General features: G+C 44.2%; 1 protein-coding gene across 2 annotated transcripts in view; it reads right to left on the bottom strand.

The window, feature by feature from the left end:
• Positions 1–25,376, bottom strand: part of NECAB2 (N-terminal EF-hand calcium binding protein 2) — a 414,952-nt gene that overhangs the window by 235,806 nt on the left and 153,770 nt on the right. The gene's annotated exons all lie outside the window — the stretch shown is intronic.

The following is a 25,376-nucleotide window of genomic DNA, read 5'->3' as shown; positions in this document are numbered from 1 at the left end:
GAGATCGTGGAAAGAAAAGGAAAAGAAAACACAAAAGCAAGAGGACACGCACTGAGGCTCTGGCTGCTCCAGTACAAACAACAAGTAGACGTCGGGGCTCTAGCCGCAGCAGGAGCAGCCAGAGCCAACCAAGAACCTCACAAAGGCTCGTGTTGCCTCCTCCCTCCCCTACAGAGGTGGCGGTTTCCTCCCCATTATACCCTGCGGAGGGTTTAGACCTGCCATCCAGCCTCCTGGACTATAATAGGTCAACATCCTCCTCCTCGTCGTCGTCTTCATCATCCTCATTTTCCTCTCCCCATTCCGAAAAAGAAACCTACCATTCCCCCATGGTGGCACAGGTTGATACCCCCTAAGTTTATTTCCCCTTTTTTTTTTCTGTTTCCCCCCAATAAAAATTTTTGGTTTTAATACAATATTTGCTCTTATTTTCCTGTATACTTCTCAGCAAGTCACACCGTGCGCCGTCTACACATATTTTGTGCTTCAAACAACTCATATATGCAATGTCAGACACTATTTTTACCATTTTTATTTTGCCTTTTTTGGTGTGTCTCTCATTGCTGTATGAGGTGTTTACAAACAATAAAGTGTATGAGGTGTTTTCAATCACTAAGGGTATGTGTCCACGCTCAGGATTGCATCAGGATTTGGTCACGATTTTTCATCAGTATTTGTAACCCAAAACCAGGAGTGGGTGATAAATGCAAAAGTGGAGCATATGTTTCTATTATACTTTTCCTCTAATTGTTCCACTCCTGGTTTTGGCTTACAAATACTGATGAAAAATCCTGACCAAATCCTGATGCAATCCTGAACGTGGACACATACCCTAATACCTTTTCATTCCCTGTCAAAAATCTTGCTGGATCATCTGGTCATGGCAGGTTTATGGTGAAATGATGTGCTTTCCACTTCCAGATTAAAACCCCAACAGTGCTCACTGGAACCATTAGTAGTTTAGAAACGTTTCTGTAACCAATGTAATCAGTATGGTTTACAACTATAAGGTTGAGACGGTCTTAAGACAACTCACTTGTTTTAACCATCATGAGAGGTTTCTTGTGTGGCACCTTGGAAATGAGTTGAACCAGCTGGTGTTTTTGACTAAAGGTACCTTCACACCTAGCAACTTTAAAACGAGAATGACAATGATCCATGATGCTGCAGCGTCCTGGTTAGCGATCTCATTGTGGTTGACACGCAGCAGCGATCTGGATCCCACTGTGATATCGCTGGTCGGAGCTAGAAGTCCAGAACTTTATTTGGTCGTCAGGTCGGCGTGTATCGTCGTGTTTGACAGCAAAAGCAACGATACCAGCGATGTTTTACATGGAGCTAACGACCTGTGCAGTGGCGTATCCAGGGGGGGGCAGCCGGGGCATGTGCCCCGGGTGCAGCCGACAGGGGGGCGCCAGCGGGCCGCCTGATGATGTGGCGGTCCAAGGAGGCTCCCCGTCGGTGGCATTCTGCCGCCCCCACACTGAGATAGTCCCGTTCTCTGAGCCGGCTGTCAAATTGACAGCCGGCTCAGAGAAAGTGCTGGGCGTGGAATCCCAAGTGTCTGCAGCGTAACTACCGCGGTCGCAGGTGGGACTGCACTTGTCCCGAAGCAGAGCCCCTCCACCGCAGACAGCCGCACACCACAACTATGGCTGCTGCTGCTCTGTGCGCACAGGACCTAGGATGTGGTCACAGGAGGGGAGGAGTCAGAGTCACATGATCGGGACGGTTAGACCTCTGTGTAGTGCAGGACTCTGCTGGTTTTCATGGTGCTGGACGAGGGTAAGGTTTTGTGTGGGGTCAGGAGTGGTTTGTGTGGATGTAGCAGAGCCGTGTGTGTATGAGGTGTACGGAGCGAAAGCTGCGTGTGCAAGGTGTATGGAGCAGAGCTGGGTGTGTATGGAGCGGAGCCGTGTGTGTACGAGGTGTACAGAGCGGAGCCGTGTGTGCAAGGTGTATGGAGCGGAGCTGGGTGTGTACGAGGTGTGCGGAGCGGAAGCCGTGTGTGCAAGGTGTATGGAGCGGAGCTGGGTGTGTACGAGGTGTACAGAGCGGAGCCGTGTGTGCAAGGTGTATGGAGCGGAGCTGGGTGTGTATGAGGTGTACGGAGCGGAGCCGTGTGTGCAAGGTGTACGGAGTTCAGCCGCGTGTGTAGGAGTAACTAGGCGTGGCCATTATACTGTACGCAATATGTGTGTGTTTGTGCGTGCATGCGTAGCGCTGCGGGTGAATGTGCAGAGAGGTAAATGGTTTTGCATGAGTGTGTACGGGGAGGAGAGGCGAGGGCAATGATGGGGCTGACGGGGAGAGTGCAATAATTGGGATGGAGGGAGAGGAGGAAATTATGGATGTGGTGGAAAAGACAAAGGAGGAAATGATTGAGGTGGTGGAATGGGAAATTATGGGGTGGTGGGGGAGAAAGCAATGATAGTGGTGGTGGAGAAGGCGAAGATGGAGGTGGTGAAGAAAGCAATGATGGGGTGGGGTAGAGGAAAATAATAGGCATATATGAGGAAACATTATAGGAGAATGGGGGGCATGTATGAGCAATGGGGGCATGTATGAGAAAACAGTACGGGGGGATGGGTGCAGACTATGGGGAGCGAATGGGGGAATGTATGCGGGCACAGTATGAGCAGCGATGTGAAAAATGCATGTTTACAGAGTACAGGGAGTGAGGGTGATGGGATGTGTGCAGACACAATGTGGAGTCAGGTGAGCAGACAGTATAGAAAGTGAGGGGGTAAATATATAAGGAGACAGTATGGTGAACAGGAGGGATGTGAGAGGAGACAGTATGAGGAGGGAGGGGAATAGTGTGAGGAGACAGTATGGGGGGAGAAAAGTGATTGGGCATAGAATAGAAACTGAGTAGTGGGGGCGTAGCATGGAGGGACAGTGTAAGGGCACAGCCAGGAGGGGACAGCATACCAAGGAGGGGGAGTGTGATGAGAGAGTACAGCATAAATACTGGGCTCTATAGGGGGAAACCGTGTGAGAGGACAGTGTGAAGAGGGGTCCGGTATGGAAAGGAGAGGTCAGTGTGAAGAGCATGTACCATAAGAGGGACAGTGTGGGGGTCATATTTTGTGCAGACAATATAGTGAGGGGCAATTTTTTATTCAGGAGCATTATAATGACACTTGTATCTTTAAGGGCATCATGTGGAGATTTTCTGCAAAAGAGCGGAGAAGATGGAAGTCTGCAGAGACGGCTGTAGATGAGAAAACTCATCATGGGGTCTGGACAAGATGAAGAAAAGAAGGGGAACGGCTACAGAGACGACGTCATCTATAAGGTACCTGGATATAAATGTTATTTGTGATACTAATTCTCATGTTTTTATTTATGTTAGGAGCATTAAAGGAGAGGTCCAGGTTTGTAATGAGTATGCAGTCATTCTATGTGACTGCAGACTTCTGAGTTCTCACAGTGCGCCCTGCACGCTGTCAGGATTCTCTCGTGCCGGCGATTTACATATACAGTGGGGCAAAAAAGTATTTAGTCAGTCAGCAATAGTGCAAGTTCCACCACTTAAAAAGATGAGAGGTGTCTGTAATTTACATCATAGGTAGACCTCAACTATGGGAGACAAACTGAGAAACAAAAATCCAGAAAATCACATTGTCTGTTTTTTTTATCATTTTATTTGCATATTATGGTGGAAAATAAGTATTTGGTCAGAAACAAACAATCAAGATTTCTGGCTCTCACAGACCTGTAACTTCTTCTTTAAGAGTCTCCTCTTTCCTCCACTCATTACCTGTAGTAATGGCACCTGTTTAAACTTGTTATCAGTATAAAAAGACACCTGTGCACACCCTCAAACAGTCTGACTCCAAACTCCACTATGGTGAAGACCAAAGAGCTGTCAAAGGACACCAGAAACAAAATTGTTGCCCTGCACCAGGCTGGGAAGACTGAATCTGCAATAGCCAACCAGCTTGGAGTGAAGAAATCAACAGTGGGAGCAATAATTAGAAAATGGAAGACATTCAAGACCACTGATAATCTCCCTCGATCTGGGGCTCCACGCAAAATCCCACCCCGTGGGGTCAGAATGATCACAAGAACGGTGAGCAAAAATCCCAGAACCACGCGGGGGGACCTAGTGAATTAACTGCAGAGAGCTGGGACCAATGTAACAAGGCCTACCATAAGTAACACACTACGCCACCATGGACTCAGATCCTGCAGTGCCAGACGTGTCCCACTGCTTAAGCCAGTACATATCCGGGCCCGTCTGAAGTTTGCTAGAGAGCATTTGGATGATCCAGAGGAGTTTTGGGAGAATGTCCTATGGTCTGATGAAACCAAACTGGAACTGTTTGGTAGAAACACAACTTGTCGTGTTTGGAGGAAAAAGAATACTGAGTTGCATCCATCAAACACCATACCTACTGTAAAGCATGGTGGTGGAAACATCATGCTTTGGGGCTGTTTCGCTGCAAAGGGGCCAGGACGACTGATCCGGGTACATGAAAGAATGAATGGGGCCATGTATCGTGAGATTTTGAGTGCTAACCTCCTTCCATCAGCAAGGGCAATGAAGATGAAACGTGGCTGGGTCTTTCAACATGACAATGATCCAAAGCACACCGCCAGGGCAACGAAGGAGTGGCTTCGTAAGAAGCATTTCAAGGTCCTGGAGTGGCCTAGCCAGTCTCCAGATCTCAACCCTATAGAAAACCTTTGGAGGGAGTTGAAAGTCCGTGTTGCCAAGCGAAAAGCCAAAAACATCACTGCTCTAGAGGAGATCTGCATGGAGGAATGGGCCTACATACCACCAACAGTGTTTGGCAACCTTGTGAAGACTTACAGAAAACGTTTGACCTCTGTCATTGCCAACAAAGGATGTATTACAAAGTATTGAGATGAAATTTTGTTTCTGACCAAATACTTATTTTCCACCATAATATGCAAATAAAATGATAAAAAAACAGACAATGTGATTTTCTGGATTTTTGTTCTCAGTTTGTCTCCCATAGTTGAGGTCTACCTATGATGTAAATTACAGACGCCTCTCATCTTTTTAAGTGGTGGAACTTGCACTATTGCTGACTGACTAAATACTTTTTTGCCCCACTGTATGCAGTCACATGCTGACTAGACATGTGTGGCCTCACTCAATGATAATGAACTGAGCGAGGCCGGGCACGTCTGGTCGGAATGTGTGGTCAGAAGTATACAAATCACATACTTGTGCTGACATGACTGTCCACCGGCAAGGGAGAATTCTAAAAGTGTGCAGTGCATGCGTTGTGAGAATTCAGAAGCTGCGATGTCAGGATTCAGCTCTGCAGGTTCCAGTAGTCGTCACATGGACACTTCACTCATATGTGATTTTCATACTTGGTCCTGTGACAACGAGCTTCTCTTCTGCTTCTCTCAGTTTTTCACTGAATATTGAGAGCATTAAGGAGAGCGGCTCGTGGGTACATGACTAAGTGTGCAAATCGCATATGTCCTGGGGGGGGGGGGGGGGGCGCCAAAATGAATTCTTGCCCCGGGTGCCAGAAACCCTAGATACGCCTCTGGACCTGTGAGAACGATAAATGAGTCACCGTTACGTCACAGGATCGCTCCTGCATCGTTCTGGAGCTGCTGTGTTTGACATCTCTATAGCGACCTATACAGCGACGCTGCAGCGATCGGCTCGTTGTCTATATCGCTGCAGCATCACTGAGTGTGACGGTACCTTAAGTGGCAGGATTGCTTTCTAATCACTGATTGTTTTCAGCTGATGTCATGAAGTTTCATGGCTTTTTGCACCTCTCTCTCTTCGTGTATTCAATACTCTATTCCAGGGGTGGGCAATTAATTTTCCCGAGGGGCCACATGAGAGACCATGACTGTTGTGGAGGGCAGAACTAATAGTTTGAAATTAATTCTACTCAATATTAATTTATTAATAGTGATGAGCGAATATACTCGTTACTCGAGATTTCTCGAGCATGCTCGTGGGTCCTCCGAGTATTTTTTAGTGCTCGGAGTTTTAGTTTTTCTTGCCGTAGCTGAATCATTTACATCTGATAACCAGCTTAAGTACATGTGGGGATTCCCTAGCAACCAGGCAACCCCCCCACATGTAATTAAGCTGGCTATCAGATGTAAATCATTCAGCTGCAGCAAGAAAAACAAACTCCGAGCACTAAAAAATACTCGGAGGACCCCCAAGCACACTCTAGAAATCTCGAGTAACGAGTATATCCGCTCATCACTATTTATTATTAATTGTATCATTTAATATTGAGCATAATTAAGTATGCTGACACCCCCTATATATCTTTGAACACCCCCACAGCCCCTTATATACAGAATGAGCCCCACACAGCCTCCCTATATACAGCATGAGCCCCACACAGCCTCCCCAGGTACTGCATGAACCCCACACAGCCTCCCCATATACAGCATGAGCCCCACACTGCCATCATATATACAGCATGAGCCCCACAGTCTCTCCACATTCTGAATGAGGCCCCACACAGCCTCCCCACATACTGATTGAGACCCACATAGCCTCCCCATATGTTGCATGACAGTATACAGACTTCCCATAGCCTCCCCGTGTGCAGCATGACACCCCCATAGCCTCCCCATGTGCAGCATGTCACACCCATAGCCTCCCCGTGTGCAGCATGACACCCTCATAGGCTCCCTGTGTGCTGCATGTCACCCTCATAGAATCCCCATGTTCATACACATGAAAAAAAAACACACACAAAAAAAAAACACCATATACTTACCTTGGTCCCGTTCCCAAGCGCCCTGCTTCTGCTTCAGCTGCGGCCTCCGATGCGCTGACTCTCCGGCGGTACACATCTGACGCGATGACATGACGTCATCACGTCAGCTGTTTCACACGCTGATTCGTGGAGGAAGTGGATGGAGGCCCCTCCTCCACCAATGCTGACTGCGGGAGACAGCGAGAGAACAGGCAAGCACAGTGGGGCCTGCGGACCTCAGGTTTTCAGCCCCACTGCCGTCTCAGTCCGCGGGCCGGACTGTGACAGCTAGAAGGCCAGATGTGGCCTGTGGGCCGCACTTTGCCCAGGACTGCTCTATTCAATTTTCCGTGTGTCATTTCTCATTATTACACTTGACTTAATTTATGGATATCTATGGTTTGATTTCTTTGACTCTGTGGATTGGATGAGTGGTTACAGGCATCTGGTGAGTATTTCATGTCAATAGCACCTTTAGAAATATATTTAATTGGTGACTTGTTCAATACTTTATTCACCCCTTGTTTGAATAGTTGAAGGATAGCTGCCATTATAAAATTTTATTACATAAGTCAACAGTATGCATAAAAATAAGCAACTTTGTAATATACACTGCTGAAAAAAAATTAAGTGAACACAAATACAACATCCTAGTTATCACTAATGATTTGCAACTGGAATATTTAATTCATTTATTACATAGAGGAATGCGCTGAGAACAATAAAACAAAAAATGATCCATCTTCAGTGGAAATGCCTCAAGAGAAGAAAATGATGTTCAGCAGTGTGTGTGGCTTCCATGTGTCTGTGCATGGTCCTGATGAGGCAGCGGATGTTCTCCTGAGGGGTATCCTCCAAGACCTGGATTAAAACACCAGTCAACTCCTGGACACTCTGTGGTGCAACATGGTGTTGGTGGATGCAACAAGGCATGATGTCCTAGATGTGCTTGATCGGATTAAGGTCTGGGGAACGGCAAGCCAGTCGATAGCATCAATGCCTTAATTTAGCAGGAACTACTAACACACTTCAGCCACATGAGACCTAGCATTGTCTTGCATCAGAAGGAACCCAGGGTCCGAAGCACCTGTATATCATCTCACAATGGATCTGAGGATCTCATCCCGATACCTAATGGTAGTCAGGATACCTCTGGCTAGCACATGGAGAGCTGTGTGACCCTCCAAAGAAATGCCTCCCCGCATCATTACTATTACTTACCCCTGCCATACCGGTCATGTTGAAAGATGTTGCAAGCAGCAGAATGTTATCCACATCATCTCCAAACTCTGTCACATGTGATCAGTGTGAACCCGTCTCATCCGTGAAGAGAATATTGTGCCAATGTCGAATCTGCCAATTTTGGTGTTCTCTGACAAATGCCAACAGCTGTTGGTGTTGTGCCCTCATACCATTTATTATGACAGCTTGAGCAGAAACATGGATGTTAGTGGCCTGCTGGAGGTCATTTTGCAGGGTTCTGGCACTGCACCTCCTGTTCCCCCTTGCACAAATGAGGAAGTAGCTCCCCCCCCCCCCCAGGACATATGCGATTTGCACACTTAGTCATGTACCCACGAGCCACTCTCCTTAATGCTCTCAATATTCAGTGAAAAACTGAGAGAAGCAGAAGAGAAGCTCGTTGTCACAGGACCAAGTATGAAAATCACATATGAGTGAAGTGTCCATGTGACGACTACTGGAACCTGCAGAGCTGAATCCTGACCTCGCAGCTTCTGAATTCTCACAACGCATGCACTGCACACTTTTAGAATTCTCCCTTGCCGGTGGACAGTCATGTCAGCACAAGTATGTGATTTGTATACTTCTGACCACACATTCCGACCAGACGTGCCCGGCCTCGCTCAGTTCATTATCATTGAGTGAGGCCACACATGTCTAGTCAGCATGTGACTGCATATATGTAAATCGCCGGCACTAGAGAATCCTGACAGCGTGCAGGGCGCACTGTGAGAACTCAGAAGTCTGCAGTCACATAGAATGACTGCATACTCATTACAAACCTGGACATCTCCTTTAATGCTCCTAACATAAATAAAAACATGAGAATTAGTATCACAAATAACATTTATATCCAGGTACCTTATAGATGACGTCGTCTCTGTAGCCGTTCCCCTTCTTTTCTTCATCTTGTCCAGACCCCATGATGAGCTTTCTCATCTACAGCCGTCTCTGCAGACTTCCATCTTCTCCGCTCTTTTGCAGAAAATCTCCACATGATGCCCTTAAAGATACAAGTGTCATTATAATGCTCCTGAATAAAAAATTGCCCCTCACTATATTGTCTGCACAAAATATGACCCCCACACTGTCCCTCTTATGGTACATGCTCTTCACACTGACCTCTCCTTTCCATACCGGACCCCTCTTCACACTGTCCTCTCACATGGTTTCCCCCTATAGGGCCCAGTATTTATGCTGTACTCTCTCATCACACTCCCCCTCCTTGGTATGCTGTCCCCTCCTGGCTGTGCCCTTACACTGTCCCTCCATGCTACGCCCCCACTACTCAGTTTCTATTCTATGCCCAATCACTTTTCTCCCCCCATACTGTCTCCTCACACTATTCCCCTCCCTCCTCATACTGTCTCCTCTCACATCCCTCCTGTTCACCATACTGTCTCCTTATATATTTACCCCCTCACTTTCTATACTGCCTGCTCACCTGACTCCCCATTGTGTCTGCACACATCCCATCACCCTCACTCCCCTTACTCTGTAAACATGCATTTTTCACATCGCTACTCATACTGTGCCCGCATACATTCCCCCATTCGCTCCCCATAGTCTGCACCCATCTCCTGTACTGTTTCCTCATACATGCCCCCCATTCTCCTATAATGTTTCCTCATATATGCCTATTATTTTCCTCTACCCCACCCCATCATTGCTCTCTTCACCACCTCCATCTTCACCTTCTCCATCACCACTATCATTGCTTTCTCCCCCACCACCCCATAATTTCCCATTCCACCACCTCAATCATTTCCTCCTTTGTCTTTTCCACCATATCATCATTTTCTCTTCCCCCACCATCCCCATCATTGCCCTTTCCACCACGATCATCATTGTACTTTCCGCCGCCATCACCATACTTGTCCATTCCACCACCTGCATCATTTTCTCTCCCTCCAATATCATCAGTGTCCATTCTACCACATCCATAATTTCTCCCCCCCTCATTATTGCCCTTTCCACCACCTCCATGATTTCCTCCTCCCCACCATCATTGCATTCTCCCCCCACCACCATCGACCATTCCAATTTCCACCACCTCCATCATTTCCTCCCCCCATCATTGCCTATTCCACCTCCATCATTGCCCATTCCACCACAGCCATAATTTCCTCCTCTCCCTCCATCCCAATTATTGCACTCTCCCCGTCAGCCCCATCATTGCCCTCGCCTCTCCTCCCCGTACACACTCATGCAAAACCATTTACCTCTCTGCACATTCACCCGCAGCGCTACGCATGCATGCACAAACACACACATATTGCGTACAGTATAATGGCCACGCCTAGTTACTCCTACACACGCGGCTGAGCTCCGTACACCTTGCACACACGGCTCCGCTCCGTACACCTCGTACACACCCAGCTCCGCTCCATACACCTTGTACACACCCAGCTCCGCTCCATACACCTTGCACACACGGCTCCGCTCTGTACACCTCGTACACACCCAGCTCCGCTCCATACACCTTGCACACACGTTTTCCGCTCCGCACACCTCATACACACCCAGCTCCGCTCCATACACCTTGCACACACGGCTCCGCTCCATACACCTTGCACACACGGCTCCGCTCTGTACACCTTGTACACACACGGCTCCGCTCCGTACACACCCAGCTCTGCTCCATACACCTTGCACACGCAGCTTTCGCTCCGTACACCTCATACACACACGGCTCTGCTACATCCACACAAACCACTCCTGACCCCACACAAAACCTTACCCTCGTCCAGCACCATGAAAACCAGCAGAGTCCTGCACTACACAGAGGTCTAACCGTCCCGATCATGTGACTCTGACTCCTCCCCTCCTGTGACCTCATCCTAGGTCCTGTGCGCTCAGAGCAGCAGCAGCCATAGTTGTGGTGTGCGGCTGTCTGCGGTGGAGGGGCTCTGCTTCGGGACAAGTGCAGTCCCACCTGCGACCGCGGTAGTTACGCTGCAGACACTTGGGATTCCACGCCCAGCACTTTCTCTGAGCCGGCTGTCAATTTGACAGCCGGCTCAGAGAACGGGACTATCTCAGTGTGGGGGCGGCAGAATGCCACCGACGAGGAGTCTCCTTGGACCGCCACATCATCAGGCGGCCCGCTGGCGCCCCCCTGTCGGCTGCGCCCGGGGCACATGCCCCGGCTGCCCCTTCCTGGATACGCCACTGGTTGTTCCCCTCTTATGGCCCCCCTCCACATCTCCTGGTGTACTGGCCTGTCTCCTGGTATCTGCTCCATGCTCTGGAAACTGCGCTGACAGACACAGTTACCCTTCTTGCCACAGCTCACACTGATGTGCAACCCTGGATGAGCTGCACTGAGCAACTTCTGTGTTTTGTAGACACCGCCCCATGCTATTGTACCTCTAGGGGTCAGAGCATTTACACTACTGAGCATCGTTTCCTTGTCTTGAGGCATTTCCACTGAAGTTGGATCAGCCTGTAATTTGATTTTCCACTTTTGATTTTGAGTATCATTCCAAATCCAGACCTCCATGGGATATTAATTATGATTTACATTGATAATTTTAAGCTGTATGGTTCTCAACATATTCCTCTGAATTAAGACTTGCAACTCAAAATACTTAATTCACTGATATCTATAATGTGGTATTGTAGTGTTCCCTTTATTTTTTTGAGCAGTGTATGTTATACAAAAAATTACATTCTCTTCCTGGATTGAGCTTTTGCTCACAATTCATCATGGGTAAAATCTGTATGCAGAGAAGCTAAAGTTTACTATAATGGAGACAGGAGACGGAAGTTGGTTCTTTTAAAATTCTGTGGAGGAGGGAGGAGCTAGAGCCAGACATTTTGCTGCAAGTTCTCCTAAAATTACAGTTCTCTATGGAACTTTATAAGCATTGTCATTTTCTTTCTCAGTTGTCGGAAAATCTGTATTCACTGAAAACAGATGAATTGAGAATTTTGAGAATGAATGATCAGTTCTGGTGGGGAAAAAGCAGATTTCTTTGATAAGATGTATTGCAAAGTTGCTTATTTTCTTGTGTACTATTGACGTATGAAAAAAATAAAATGAAGGTTATCTTTGAACATGGCTAACTATGCTTTTCTATTCTGCTGAAAAATACTAACATAAACCAGTTCAAAGGGTGCCAAAAGGACTCCATTTTGGCACTTTTTGAGTGAATGGGCTTCTCTGAATACTTTCGGCATATGCACTAGAAGCTTTCTCATGTAGGGAATAAATATAATGTAATCCACAATATAGAAAAAAAAATGAATGACACTCACCAGCCAACTTATCAATGTACTTTATTCAGACAAGGCTGGCAGAGATCAAGAAGTTTTAGTGCAAGAGGGCAAATAAAGCAGCATCTAGCTTGCTTGGGCTTCCATGCTTCCTCAGGAGCATATCCATGCGAAACAGCTGCCACCTTGTATTCCCTCTTGTCTTAACCCTCCATTTTAGGTCTGCTTGGTCTTACTAAAGTGTCCCTATGTTATTTCCATATACTACAAATATTGAGGAGTACCAAACAGGCTTGACGTGAGCCCCCTTGTCTTTAACAGACAGTACTTGTAGAGCAGTTCCGACCAATCCCTGTGTCTGCCAATTATCATCATCTGAACATGCTATGACATATGGTCTTTCTGAGCGATTTCATTAAAAGTACTGAAACACAGGTGGCATCTGAAGTGCTTAGTGACTGAGACCTATAAATACGGAGATCACCAGTAATGTTTAAAGGGACTGTTTCATAAAGACAACCACCTGTCTATGAGCATATGGATATCAATGTGAATGAGGGGGTATCATTTACCATAAGTGTGACTACAGTTCTAGAGGGCACAAGTAAGTTAGGTCATCTGAATCCTGTATTACTACATTTCAATCTATTTGTCAGTGGTGACTGGATCCAGACCTGGCCTGCAGTGACAGCTGATCACTAGAGTGGTTGTAATATACCTTTAAAGGGTACTACTGATTCTGCTGAAAATCCTTATTTTTGTGACTTACCTGAGCACTGGGTGACATTACAATTACCTCAGACTGCTCACAACCATGAGATTTTAAAAAACATCACTACTATATGGCCTATCCACAAGATATGCAATAAATGTCAGAGAAATGTAGGACTCGCCCATCTATCTTGAGAATGGGGCACTGTTGTGCATAGTTGTCAGAGGAGAGGTGAAAGTTATTTGTATTTACAGCCTTAATACAAATGTATAGAGAGCTGTAATGTGCAGCCTCCTCCCCTATGATTATTGCTTGTGATAGGACCCTGTTCTGACGATAGGGAATGGCGTCTATTCAGAATTTATTGCATAGGCTCTGAATAGCCCATTTAATATGGTTTCAGAGATATGGGCCTTCATATTTAGTGGTAATTTCTATGGTCTTTTCAAGGAGGTGTGGTTTACTGTATTCTCTGGCGGCGTGTCTCTGCATAATTACCCTGTGAGCCAAGCCCCATTGCAAAGACGATAAAAATTTACACTGAATTAAAAGGCCAATATCTCTGCAACCGGATAACTGGTTTACATAATAACAAAAAAAAGCATACTCAGTGGAGTAGTCGGAATAAAATGAGGCCAAAAACTGACAACTTTTGACCTGGTGACAGGTTCTCTTTAAATCCCTCAAGGAACTTGAATGCAACTTAAAAAAGACCCAATGAATTAAATTTAGTGAAAAAAAAGCTATACCATTATCGCAAGTCTAACATAATATGCAACAACGTACGAAGGAGGATTTAATGTGGAGTATAAATCTTTTCTTTAGAACAAATCCTGTGATGAGCGGATTCAGTGGCTCCAAATCTACAGCAGCAAGGAAAGGTCACAGCAGCTGCCACGGACCACGCCGCTAAATATCTGCCATTATAAAGACGACTTATGTGACTACGGCGAGATACATCGCAGACACGCTGCCAAAAGCTTCACTGCACAAGGCAGGAGAACTCAAGGGAACGGATTTCTTGGCTTTAATTTTCTTTGTTTATTTTGGGTGGATGGAAACGGACTGTTTTCTCCGCTTCGGGTTATTAAACATCTCATATGGATTCATTCTGCGCCGTTGCTATGGCAACCAATATATCGACAGGTCTGCAATGTACCCATTGAAACTTCACAGCGCAGATTATATATATATATATATATATATATATATATATATATATATATATATATATATATATATATATATATATATATATATATATATATATATGAATTTCTTGGGGCTATACTCCGCATCTACAATATTTGCCATTTTCTACATTTCTATATTTTGGATACTTACAGTTTCATGACATTAAAAAATACATTATTATGGGTACATTGACCGGTTCAAGTACTGTATGTGGAAAAAACTGCAGTCAAACTAATGTTATTCAATAGTGCTGGCCAGATTATTATTTTTTTTCTATGTGGACTGAATGTCGGCTTGAAAAACTAAAAAAAAAATTCCATATTTTGGATGAGACTCGCCCATTCAAGTCTAAAAGTGCACAAAACAACTCAAATACCCCACACATCATTTGTATTGCATCTGATTTTTATGGATACATTGCCATTATTAATACAATAAACTACTTTTGGTCTTTTACATTTTATTCACTGCTGATGTATAAAACCGGATGTCATCATCCGTTTTGCTGGATTGGAAATAGAGGATTTTTTCTTACATGCTTGTGGGAACTTAACCTTATAGAGGAACTGTCACCTGGTCAAAAATGGCCAGCTGCTGCTTTTATTTCATTCCTGCTGTTCTTCGGAGTTTTTTTATTTTCTTAGATTCTGACGTATGATTCCAGAGATGGATTTTTTTTTTTTGGTAGTAAGATTTATAGTTTTTTACCAAAGGGACTTGCTCCCTGGGTAATATAGAGGAGCCTAAAGACATACACAGAGAATACTGCGAGCTACACCCTCACAGTTAGCAAGTGAGACTACGGATACAACAAAATAAATTATATTTTATGGTTTAAAACATAACGCATTTCGGGAGAGATTCCCTTCAGATAAAAAGAAGCAAAACCTTGTTTTACTGACCCCAAAGTCGATTACCTAAGTTTTTTTTGGTTATATCTAGTGATGAGCGAGTGTACTCGTTGCTCTGGTTTTCCCAAGCACGCTCGGGTGGTCTCCGATTATTTGTAATTGCTCAGAGATTAAGTTTTCATCGCCTCAGCAGCATGATTTGCAGCTACTAGACAGCTTGAACACATGTGGGGATTCCCTAGCAACCAGGCAACCCCCACATGTACTCAGGCTGGGTAGTAGCTGTAAATCATTCAGCTGCCGTGATGAAAACTAAATCTCCGAACACTAACAAATACTCGGAGATCACCCGAGCAACGAGTACACTCACTCATCACTAGTTATATCCATAACCTCACCGATTGGATTTATCGCCTGCAGCGCTTCCTTCCAGCGCTCTTCTGCTTAATGTCCGCTGCTGGTCTCCAAATTAATCCAGCAAGCTACATTAAAGGGAACCAGTCACCCCCAAAATCGAAGATGAGCTAAGCCCACCAGCATCAGGGGCTTATCTACAGCATTTTTTATTGCTGTAAATAAGCCCCCGATGTATCCTGAAAGATGAGAAAAAGGTTAGAATATACTCACCTGGGGGGGCGGTCCGGTCCGATGGGCATCATGGTCCGGTAGGGGGGCCTCCTATCTTCATAGGAGGATGTCCTCTTCTTGTCTTCACGCTGCGGCTCCAGTGCAGGTGTACTTTGTCTTCCCCGTTGAAAGCAGAGCAAAGTACTGCAGTGCACAGGTGTCGGGCCTCTCTGACCTTTCCCCGTGCCTGTGCACTGCAGCACTACAGTACAGTACAATTTGTTTTAGCTTTTTATTTCCGCTCTCTTGGCAAAGATCATAAAAAGGCCCATATGGCAGATTTAAAAAAAACAAACAAAAAAAAAAAAACACAATACTCTTGGAAGCAGGAATGAAATAAGAACAAAAAGTAGCCACTTCCAGACCGGTGACAGACCCTCTTCAAAAAGTCGACAAGGGGGCAGCAGACTGCTGCGGTTGTGAAACAACAACTTACAACATGCCCCGATGCAGACGTCTCTCAATAAATACTGAGAGTTTGGATTTCAGTTGCCGTCTCCTGGAGTGGTCTAAGGGGTATACTGAAATCTAATAGAGAATTGTCGCTACAAAGCTTACAATCAATTAGAAAAAGACACTAAGCAAAAATTGTTAATTATCCTGGACATCCCTTTCTATGGAAAACTGTGGCAGAATTTTCAGATCATCAATTTAATTGCATCAAATCAAGCATCTGAGGCGAGCACCAGCGCCGGAATCACTCAGTGTGATTAAAGCGGACTCCCGTGTGGACAGTACGAATGTGTATGGGACCTGCTATTAGTGAGCATGGACAACAGACAGATTATCAAAATCAGGTCACTTTCGGCCTGCTTCCTCTGAAATTCTTTTTTTTTATCCTGAAAGCAGCAGCTTTTATACATGGGCATCTGCCCCCAGGCTTCCTGCCCTTGTGGATTCTATGATGATGATATCTAACGGATGGGGCTCACTATAGTTGGTGCTGAAGGCTAATGTCTGTCCCACGACTGCTTCACATTGTCTCAATCACAACATAAGACATTTTTCCATGGTAGTAAAGTTGTGTCTACATCGATTTACTCCCTTTCATCCCAAAAATGAACCATATTGGGGGAGATTTATCAAAAACTAGAATAGACATTTATAAAGGGTTGTCCACTAATCGGACATCACCTTCTCAATCCTCGCGTTTCTCCCCTGTAAAATGTTCTTCTCCCCTCCGATATTTTTCTAGAGGGGTCGACACTGGCTCTCCTGCAGATCTCATAACTTTGTTATATCACAAGATCCCTGATGCCAATCGGCGCTGGATGTATGCTACAATTTTGCCATACGTCTTGGCACACATTTAAGCATATACACTCACTGGCCACTTTATTAGGTACACCTGTCCAACTTCTTGTTAACACTTAATTTCTAATCAGCCAATCACATGGCGGCAACTCAGTGCATTTAGGCATGTAGACATGGTCAAGACAATCTCCTGCAGTTCAAACCGAGCATCAGTATGGGGAAGAAAGGTGATTTGAGTGCCTTTGAACGTGGCATGGTTGTTGGTGCCAGAAGGGCTGGTCTGAGTATTTCAGAAACTGCTGATCTACTGGGATTTTCACGCACAACCATCTCTAGGGTTTACAGAGAATGGTCCGAAAAAGAAAAAAAATCCAGTGAGCGGCAGTTCTGTGGGCGGAAATGCCTTGTTGATGCCAGAGGTCAGAGGAGAATGGGCAGACTGGTTCGAGCTGATAGAAAGGCAACAGTGACTCAAATTGCCACCCGTTACAACCAAGGTAGGCCTAAGAGCATCTCTGAACGCACAGTGCGTCGAACTTTGAGGCAGATGGGCTACAGCAGCAGAAGACCACACCGGGTACCACTCCTTTCAGCTAAGAACAGGAAACTGAGGCTACAATTTGCACAAGCTCATCGAAATTGGACAGTAGAAGATTGGAAAAACGTTGCTTGGTCTGATGAGTCTCGATTTCTGCTGCGACATTCGGATGGTAGGGTCAGAATTTGGCGTAAACAACATGAAAGCATGGATCCATCCTGCCTTGTATCAACGGTTCAGGCTGGTGGTGGTGATGTGCAGCCGACAAATCTGCGGCAACTGTGTGATGCCATCATGTCAATATGGACCAAAATCTCTGAGGAATGCTTCCAGCACCTTGTTGAATCTATGCCACGAAGAATTGAGGCAGTTCTGAAGGCAAAAGGGGGTCCAACCCGTTACTAGCATGGCGTACCTAATAAAGTGGCCAGTGAGTGTATATCAAGTGGTTCAAAAAGAAAAGGTCTTGCCACCTTGTTGACAGAAAATGTTTTAAACACTTAAATATAGTGCAAGTCATTAAAAGCAGTTTTGTTTTGGCACAAATTGCACAGAATCCTGAGGAGTTTCTTAATTTATCTATTGAGGAACATCCTTTCTGATAGATGCTACAGTTGGTCATGTCTTAGGGTTCGTTTCCACAATCCAGCCAGTGGCAGTAAAAATTTTTCGACCGGCAGATATTTAATAGCCAGTTTAGTCAGACCTAGCTAAACAAATGCACACTGAACAATCTGTTGAAGATCATTCAGTGCACATAAGACACTATTGTTCTCGGCAGTGCCATGCCCCACCAAGGATGATGATCTTTTATGCTGAATAAATGATCATTGCACCTGATAAACATACATCAGGTGATCGTCAGCCTCTTTACACTGGAAGATTAATGTGAATCGAGCGCTCTTAGGAACGCACCTTGTTTCTATGGTTTTATGTACAGTTATGACGCTACGATGCCTTCCACATAACAGGCCAAGTAATTCAACTATGCTTTTCTGACCAAATTCTTCCATCTAAATCACTTCTATCTAGACTTCTCGTAATAGCAGATGGGTGTAGCTGCTATGAGAATAGGTTAGATTATACTAACCCAGGGGCGGTCCCGCTGCGGTCCGGTCCAGGGCATCCCATCTTCTTAAGATGACGTCCTCTTCTTGTCTTCACGCTGCGGCTCCTGCGCAGGCGTGCTCTGTCTGCCTTGTTGAAGGCAGAGCAAAGTACTGCAGTGTGTAGGCGCTGGGCCTCTCTAATCTTTCCCAGTGCCTGCGCACTGCAGTACTTTGCTCTGCCTTCAACAAGGCAGACAAAGTATGCCTGTGCCAGAGCCGCAGCGTGAAGACAAGAAGAGGACGTCATCATAAGAAGATGGGAGGCCCCGGACCGGACCGCCCCTTGGTGAGTATAATAACACTGGTTGCAGATGGTTCTGAGCTGATGACACTGCTGGACATCTTCCAGTTTTGAAGGGATGTAAGCATGATGTAGATTTCATCTGCTGCACTAAGTTTCCTTGACTTACCTTTGCATCTACGGTCCTCAATATTGTCCAGTTTTGTTGCTTCTTCAAAAAAAAGCTTAAACAGCGCATATTGAAACCCCAGTCTTATTTGAAATCATTCTTGGGAAAAAACCTTGCTAATGTAGTAGAACTACTTAGTGCCTTATTACTGTGCTTAGACTTACCATGGTGCATAATTTGTGGTGTGAAACGGTCCTCCATAACCACACCTTTGTACAAGAGTTTGGCTATTCCTCACTCGATTTTAAGCCTCTTAAGCAGCTGTTTCTGTTTCAGTTAATGACTGTTTCAAACTACATATGAAACATGATGATCATTAACACTTTTTTGGTAAAGTAATCATACAGCTGCCTAAAACTTTTGCACTGTACTACATATATTTATGGCAATTGGATCACAAAAGTATCACACCTCAAATCCTTGTCTTGCTAATTTAAACCCCAACTCCCAAAAGCATTCTATAGTGAACCATCTCCTCAATACATGCTATGTCTATACAAACTACTGACAATATTCAGGGAATAATTTGAGCTTTCAAAATTGGCATTCAGCCCACTTATGTATTGCATTTTCCCGTCATCCCTGGCACATGATTCTGGCTCAGGTTATTACATTTCACATTTATTTATTAGAATTCCAAAATCATATTCAATCTGACATTATTCATTCCTTCTCTTTTTATTACTAGAATCCTACCACAATGCACTTAATTTAAGATGAAAAATTCCCAGAATTCAATAGATGGCTATTTGGAGCATTGGTAAGGTATATGTGACATCTTTGTGCCCTATACTTAGATTATTCTTCATTGCTGCCTATCACTAAGTCAGTGAAGGAGGACTGTGAAAAAAATTCATATTCAGGACGTTTAGTCATTAAATTCAATAATACATATTTCTTAATTTTTATATAGCGCTTTTAGAGATATAACAATAGTGGTTAAGGGAGGGGGAAGCTTGGGTCATTAGTGTGGGGGGGATTTATTAGAAGGGTCCATGAGAGAAATGGAGGTGGGGTAGTAAACAATTTTGGGCCCAAAGTCCCAACAAATATACAAGGCACACAAAAAGAAATAATCAATAATGATCAAATCATCAATAATCTTGAAACAATAAATTAAATTAAGAAAATACAGAAGAAGCAAGAAGTTATGAGAAAAAAAATAGTAAATTGGGCAAGGGAGAGAGAGAATAAAAAGGTGTGGGTGGGAATAGTGACGGGAACAGCAAACAGTTCAAACGGTGAGATAAAAACTCATACGTAAAGCCCTCTATAGAGTAGACTAATGTAGTCCGAGCCCTCAAATATTAACACGTCAGTTGATAGTATATGGGGGTTTCAGGTTGCAGACAATAGATTTATTTTGCAAATTGCACAACCAAATGCCCGCATGCAAAAAAAAAAGTATACACGAGATGACTGTGGGCTGAACGATGCTTTGGGCAATTGTGCGGTTGCAGCCATCTCTCTGTCGATCCTCTTGTTAGCTCTCTGAGACATATCTGGTGGTGGCTGAGTGAGCATTCCTGTGTTCCTTCTATTAGAAAGCTGCTGCTGGATATGTCTCAGAAAACCAAAGATTTGACAGTCCAAAATCAGACATCTTGGATCCTTAATTTTCCCAAAAATCAAATGTACAGGGACTACATATATAGTTGTTTGAAAAAGTGTTTGCCCCTTCCTGATTTCCTATACTTTTACATGTTTGTCGCACTTAAATGTGCATGTGTGAACAAATGCAAATATTAGACAACGATAACACGAGTAAACCTAAAATGCAGTTTTTAAATGAAGGTCTTTATTATTAAGGGAAAAAGAATTCAAAACCTACAGGGCCTGTGTAAAAATTCAATTTATTCTTGTTTTTTTTTTAAACTGCTATACAGTTTCAGAGATATGGTCCTGGTCTGGTAATGGAGTATTATCCAGTCCAAATGCCAAGAGAGGGCCGTCCCCCAAAACTCTCAGCAGGGGAAGGAGGCCATCAATCAGAGAGGTTAGCAGAGAGACCAAAGGTAACCCTAAAGGAGTTGTAGAGTTCCCAAGCAGAGACTGGAGTATTTGTCCATATGACCACAATAAGCTGTACACTCCATAAAGTTGGCCTTTATGGAAAAGTGGGCAGAGACAAAAAAAACTTTACTTACACACAAAAATTGTAAGGCTCTCTTTGAATTTGCTAAAATACATATGGGAGACTCCCCAATGTATGGAGCAAGTTGCTGTGATCAGATGAAACAAAAATTGAATTTTTTGTCCACCAAGGTAAACGCCAAACACAGCTCATCACCCCTATAACACCATCCCCACAGAGATACATGGTGGTGGTAGCAACATGCTATGGGGATTTTTTCAGCAGCAAAGACAGAGAGTCGAGGGGAAGATGGATGGTGTGAAATATAGGGATATTCTTGAGCAAAACCTGATTCAGTCTGTCAGTGATTTGAGACTGGGATGTACAGTCATGGCCAAAAGTATTGACACCCCTGCAATTCTGTCAGATAATACTCAGTTTCTTCCTGAAAATGATTGCAAACACAAATTATTTGGTATTATCTTCATTTAATTTGTCTTAAATGAAAAAACACAAAACGAATTGTCCTAAAGCCAAATTGGATATAATTCCACACCAAACATAAAAAAGGGGGTGGACAAAAGTATTGGCGCTGTTCGAAAAATCATGTGATGCTTCTCAATTTGTGTAATTAACAGCACCTGTAACTTACCTGTGGCACCTAACAGGTGTTGGCAATAACTAAATCACACTTGCAGCCAGTTGACATGGATTAAAGTTGACTCAACCTCTGTCCTGTGTCCTTGTGTGTACCACATTGAGCATGGAGAAAAGAAAGAAGACCAAAGAACTGTCTGAGGACTTGAGAAACCAAATTGTGAAAATTGTGAGGAATCATGAGCAATCTCAAGGCTACAAGTCCATCTCCAACGACCTGAATGTTCCTGTGTCTACCGTGCGCAGTGTCATCAAGAAGTTTAAAGCCCATAGCACTGTGGCTAACCTCCCTAGATGAGGACGGAAAAGAAAAATTGACAAGAGATTTCAAAGCAAGATTGTGGGGATGTTTGGATGTTAGTCGAGGTTCTTTATCCAACAAGTTCAACCTGCCCTGCAGTCCGAGGGTGCAACAGTGTCAACCCGTACTATCCGTCAGCGTCTGAATGAAAAGGGACTTTATGGTTGGAAACCCAGGAAGACTCCACTTCTTACCCCGAGACATAAAAAGCCAGGCTGGAGTTTGCCAAAACTTACCTGAAAAAGCCTAAAACGTTTTGGAAGAATGTTCTCTGGTCAGATGAGACAAAAGTAGAGCTTTTTGGGCAAAGGCATCAACATTTACATGAGAAAAAGAACCTGGTCCCTACAATCAAACATGGCGGAGGTTCCCTGATGTTTTGGCGTTGCTTTGCTGCCTCTGGCACTGGACTGCTTGACCGTGTGCATGGCATTATGAAGTCTGAAGACTAGCAACAAATTTTGCAGCATAATGTAGGGCCCAGTGTGAGAAAGCTGGGTCTCCCTCAGAGGTCATGGGTCTTCCAGCAGGACAATGACCCAAAACACACTTCAAAAAGCACTAGAAAATGGTTTGAGAGAAACCACTGGAGACTTTTAAGGTGGCCAGCAATGAGTCCAGACCTGAATCCCATAGTACACCTGTGGAGAGATCTAAAAATGGCAGATTGGAGAAGGCACCCTTCAAATATCAGGGACCTGGAGCAGTTTGCCAAAGAAGAATGGTCTAAAATTCCAGCAGAGCATTGTAAGAAACTCACTGATGGTTACCGGAAGCGTTTGGTTGCAGTTATTTTGGCTAAAGGTTGTGCAACCAAGTATTAAGCTGAGGGTGCCAATACTTTTGTCTGGCCCATTTTTGGAGTTTTGTGTGAAATGATCAATGTTTTGCTTTTTGCTTCATTCTCTTTTGTGTTTTTTCTTTTAAGACAAATTAAATGAAGAGAATACCAAAGAATTTGTGTTTGCAATCATTTTCAGGAAGAAACTGAGTATTATCTGACAGAATTGCAGGGGTGTCAATACTTTTGGCCATGACTGTAGGTTCACCTTCTAACAAGACAATGACCCAATGCAGACTGCTAAAGCAACATTTGAGCGGTTTAAGGAGAAATGTTAAATGTTTTGGAGGGGCCTAGTCAAATACGAGACCTTAATCCAATTAACAACCTATGGTCAGACTTTAGGATTTTTATTCATCAGAGGAAACCATCTAACTTGAAGAAGCGGAAGTAGTTTTGACTTGAGGAATGTGAAAAATCCCAATGGCAAAAATGTAGAAAGCTCATAGTGACAATGATTACTCCAAGACAAGAAGATATAATGCACAATCACGAGTGGCAGAAGTGGGCAAAGAGTCTGAGGGCATCACACACAATCATGTACATCTAAAATGGTTATTGGATAGGTAAGATTTATTTAGGTTTGTCATCAGAGGAAAGAAAACCAAGGAGTTGCAGAACTGGGAGAAGGATGGGTGAGGCGACAACGAGTGATACCTGTGTAATTACCTACCGTGTGACACGAAGATGGTAATCTCATTAAGGTAAGGGGGAAATTGGAGAAAAATGATGGAGTAAACGAAAGGGAAGCAATTAAAATAGTGACCTTAATGAGATAATAAATGCAGTCATATGTTAATGCTAGTGTTATGGACGCCCCGGAGGTTTAAAGCCTTTGCAGTTAGAGATATCCTGGTCCCTCGACCAAGCCATTCCCGCAGATTCTGAAGAGGAAGGCACTGGCATCCGGCAGAATGATGGAAAACCCCATACTGTGCTCCAGAATGGTAGTGATCTCATTATCATTGAGGTATCCTCTATTGCAAACTTTATTAAATAGGAAAAAAACAGATGCAAAAAACATTTAGGGACATGAAACATTTAATCTTAGCATTTTCCCTTTAAACAAGAAATAAATGTTTAATCAGAAATGATTAGAGGAATTATGCAGAATTCAGGAGAGAACAGAGAATCCGCGCGGCTCACATCCCTTTTGTTTGATTATGGTTTTCACAATAAATCAAGGGAACATTTTTCGAAGCGTCTATCTGCAGCAGCTGTCAGGACGATGGAGAGGAATAGAAAGCAGTAATGGTGCCGCGTACATCCTCATGGACATGTAGGGAGCCTAGACAGTGGCTCCATTGTGTGGCTGCAGGAGAGAAAAGCTCCAGAGACCATGTATATGATAATGCACGGCACAGTTTCCTTTGTGTCGGATTCATCTGTAATCACATATGAAAAAACTCTTCAGTAATAGAGGAAAACCTTCATGATAAAGGTAGAGGACCATGGAGCAAAAATTATATAGCAGAAAAGATATGCTTCTTTATTTATTGTGCTGATATGGTGCCATTAATTACAGACATAATCGCTGTCCCCATTGGGGCTCACAATCTATATTCCCCATCAGTATGTCTTTGGAGTGTGGAAAGAAACCCACAAAAACCATCCTTGCAGATGTTGTCCTTGGTGGGATTTGAAGCCAGGACATCAACCCAACAGTAGTAACCACTGAGCCACCATGTTGCCCCTATATTGGGATCCAATGAACTAAAGCATTGGTACAGTCGGTTTTAAAACTAGCACCCTGTCGTTGCGATCATGTTTCTTCCAGCAAATAGTAATTTGCTTGTGTTTTACCAAAAAACAAATGTTGGCCCAAAATGTGGAGTGAAACAATCCTGGGCTGATGATTAATGTGTTCTGAACAGCGGCATTATTAGGGCACCGACAGCCGATACATGCTGCTGATCCACACGGTGGCACATATCACGTACTGCTGGATGATCTCAGTCACGTATGTCTGACGCTGATGTGCTGCAACGTTTCAGAGGAAAACATACTTAAGCCAACGGGGACTGAGCCACATGGAGACTGGTTGGACAGGTAGATCACCGGCGGCTTCTCCCAGTCTGCTGACCTGGAATGACCAATCTCCCCCAGTGTGCGTGTATAGGGAGAGACCTGTCACTCCAGGGCAGCAGACTGGGGACCCGGCTGTCAAACAAATGTTCCGCCCCAGCGGCTTGTATTCTATGTTTTTCCTCTGAAACGCCACATTAGTTAGGCATACCTAAATTAAATTATCCAACCAGAGCCTGACACATGCTGCCCGTGGATTGGGTAGCACATAGCAACTGCCAGATTCCTTTCAAGCACTCTATGACAATTTTCTAGTTTAAGTACTGTATAGCAGTATGATGTAAGTACTGTATAGCAGTATGATGTAAGTACCATACAGCAGTATGATGTAAGTACCGTACAGCAGTATTATGCAAGTACCGTACAGCAGTATGATGTAAGTCCTGTACAACAGTATGATGTAAGTACCGTACAGCAGTATGATGTAAGTACCGTACAGCAGTATGAGTACTGACTCCAAAAATTAATGTCTGTGTTCCTGTGTGCATTTGCAAACACTAATCTCGCTTTATGTTTCTTTTGGAGTAATAGCTTC

This window comes from Ranitomeya variabilis, chromosome 2 (assembly GCF_051348905.1).
Source record: "Ranitomeya variabilis isolate aRanVar5 chromosome 2, aRanVar5.hap1, whole genome shotgun sequence".
Taxonomy (NCBI): domain Eukaryota; kingdom Metazoa; phylum Chordata; class Amphibia; order Anura; family Dendrobatidae; genus Ranitomeya; species Ranitomeya variabilis.
Note: the sequence above shows the minus strand (reverse complement) of the source record. Positions and strands in the feature narration are given on the sequence as shown.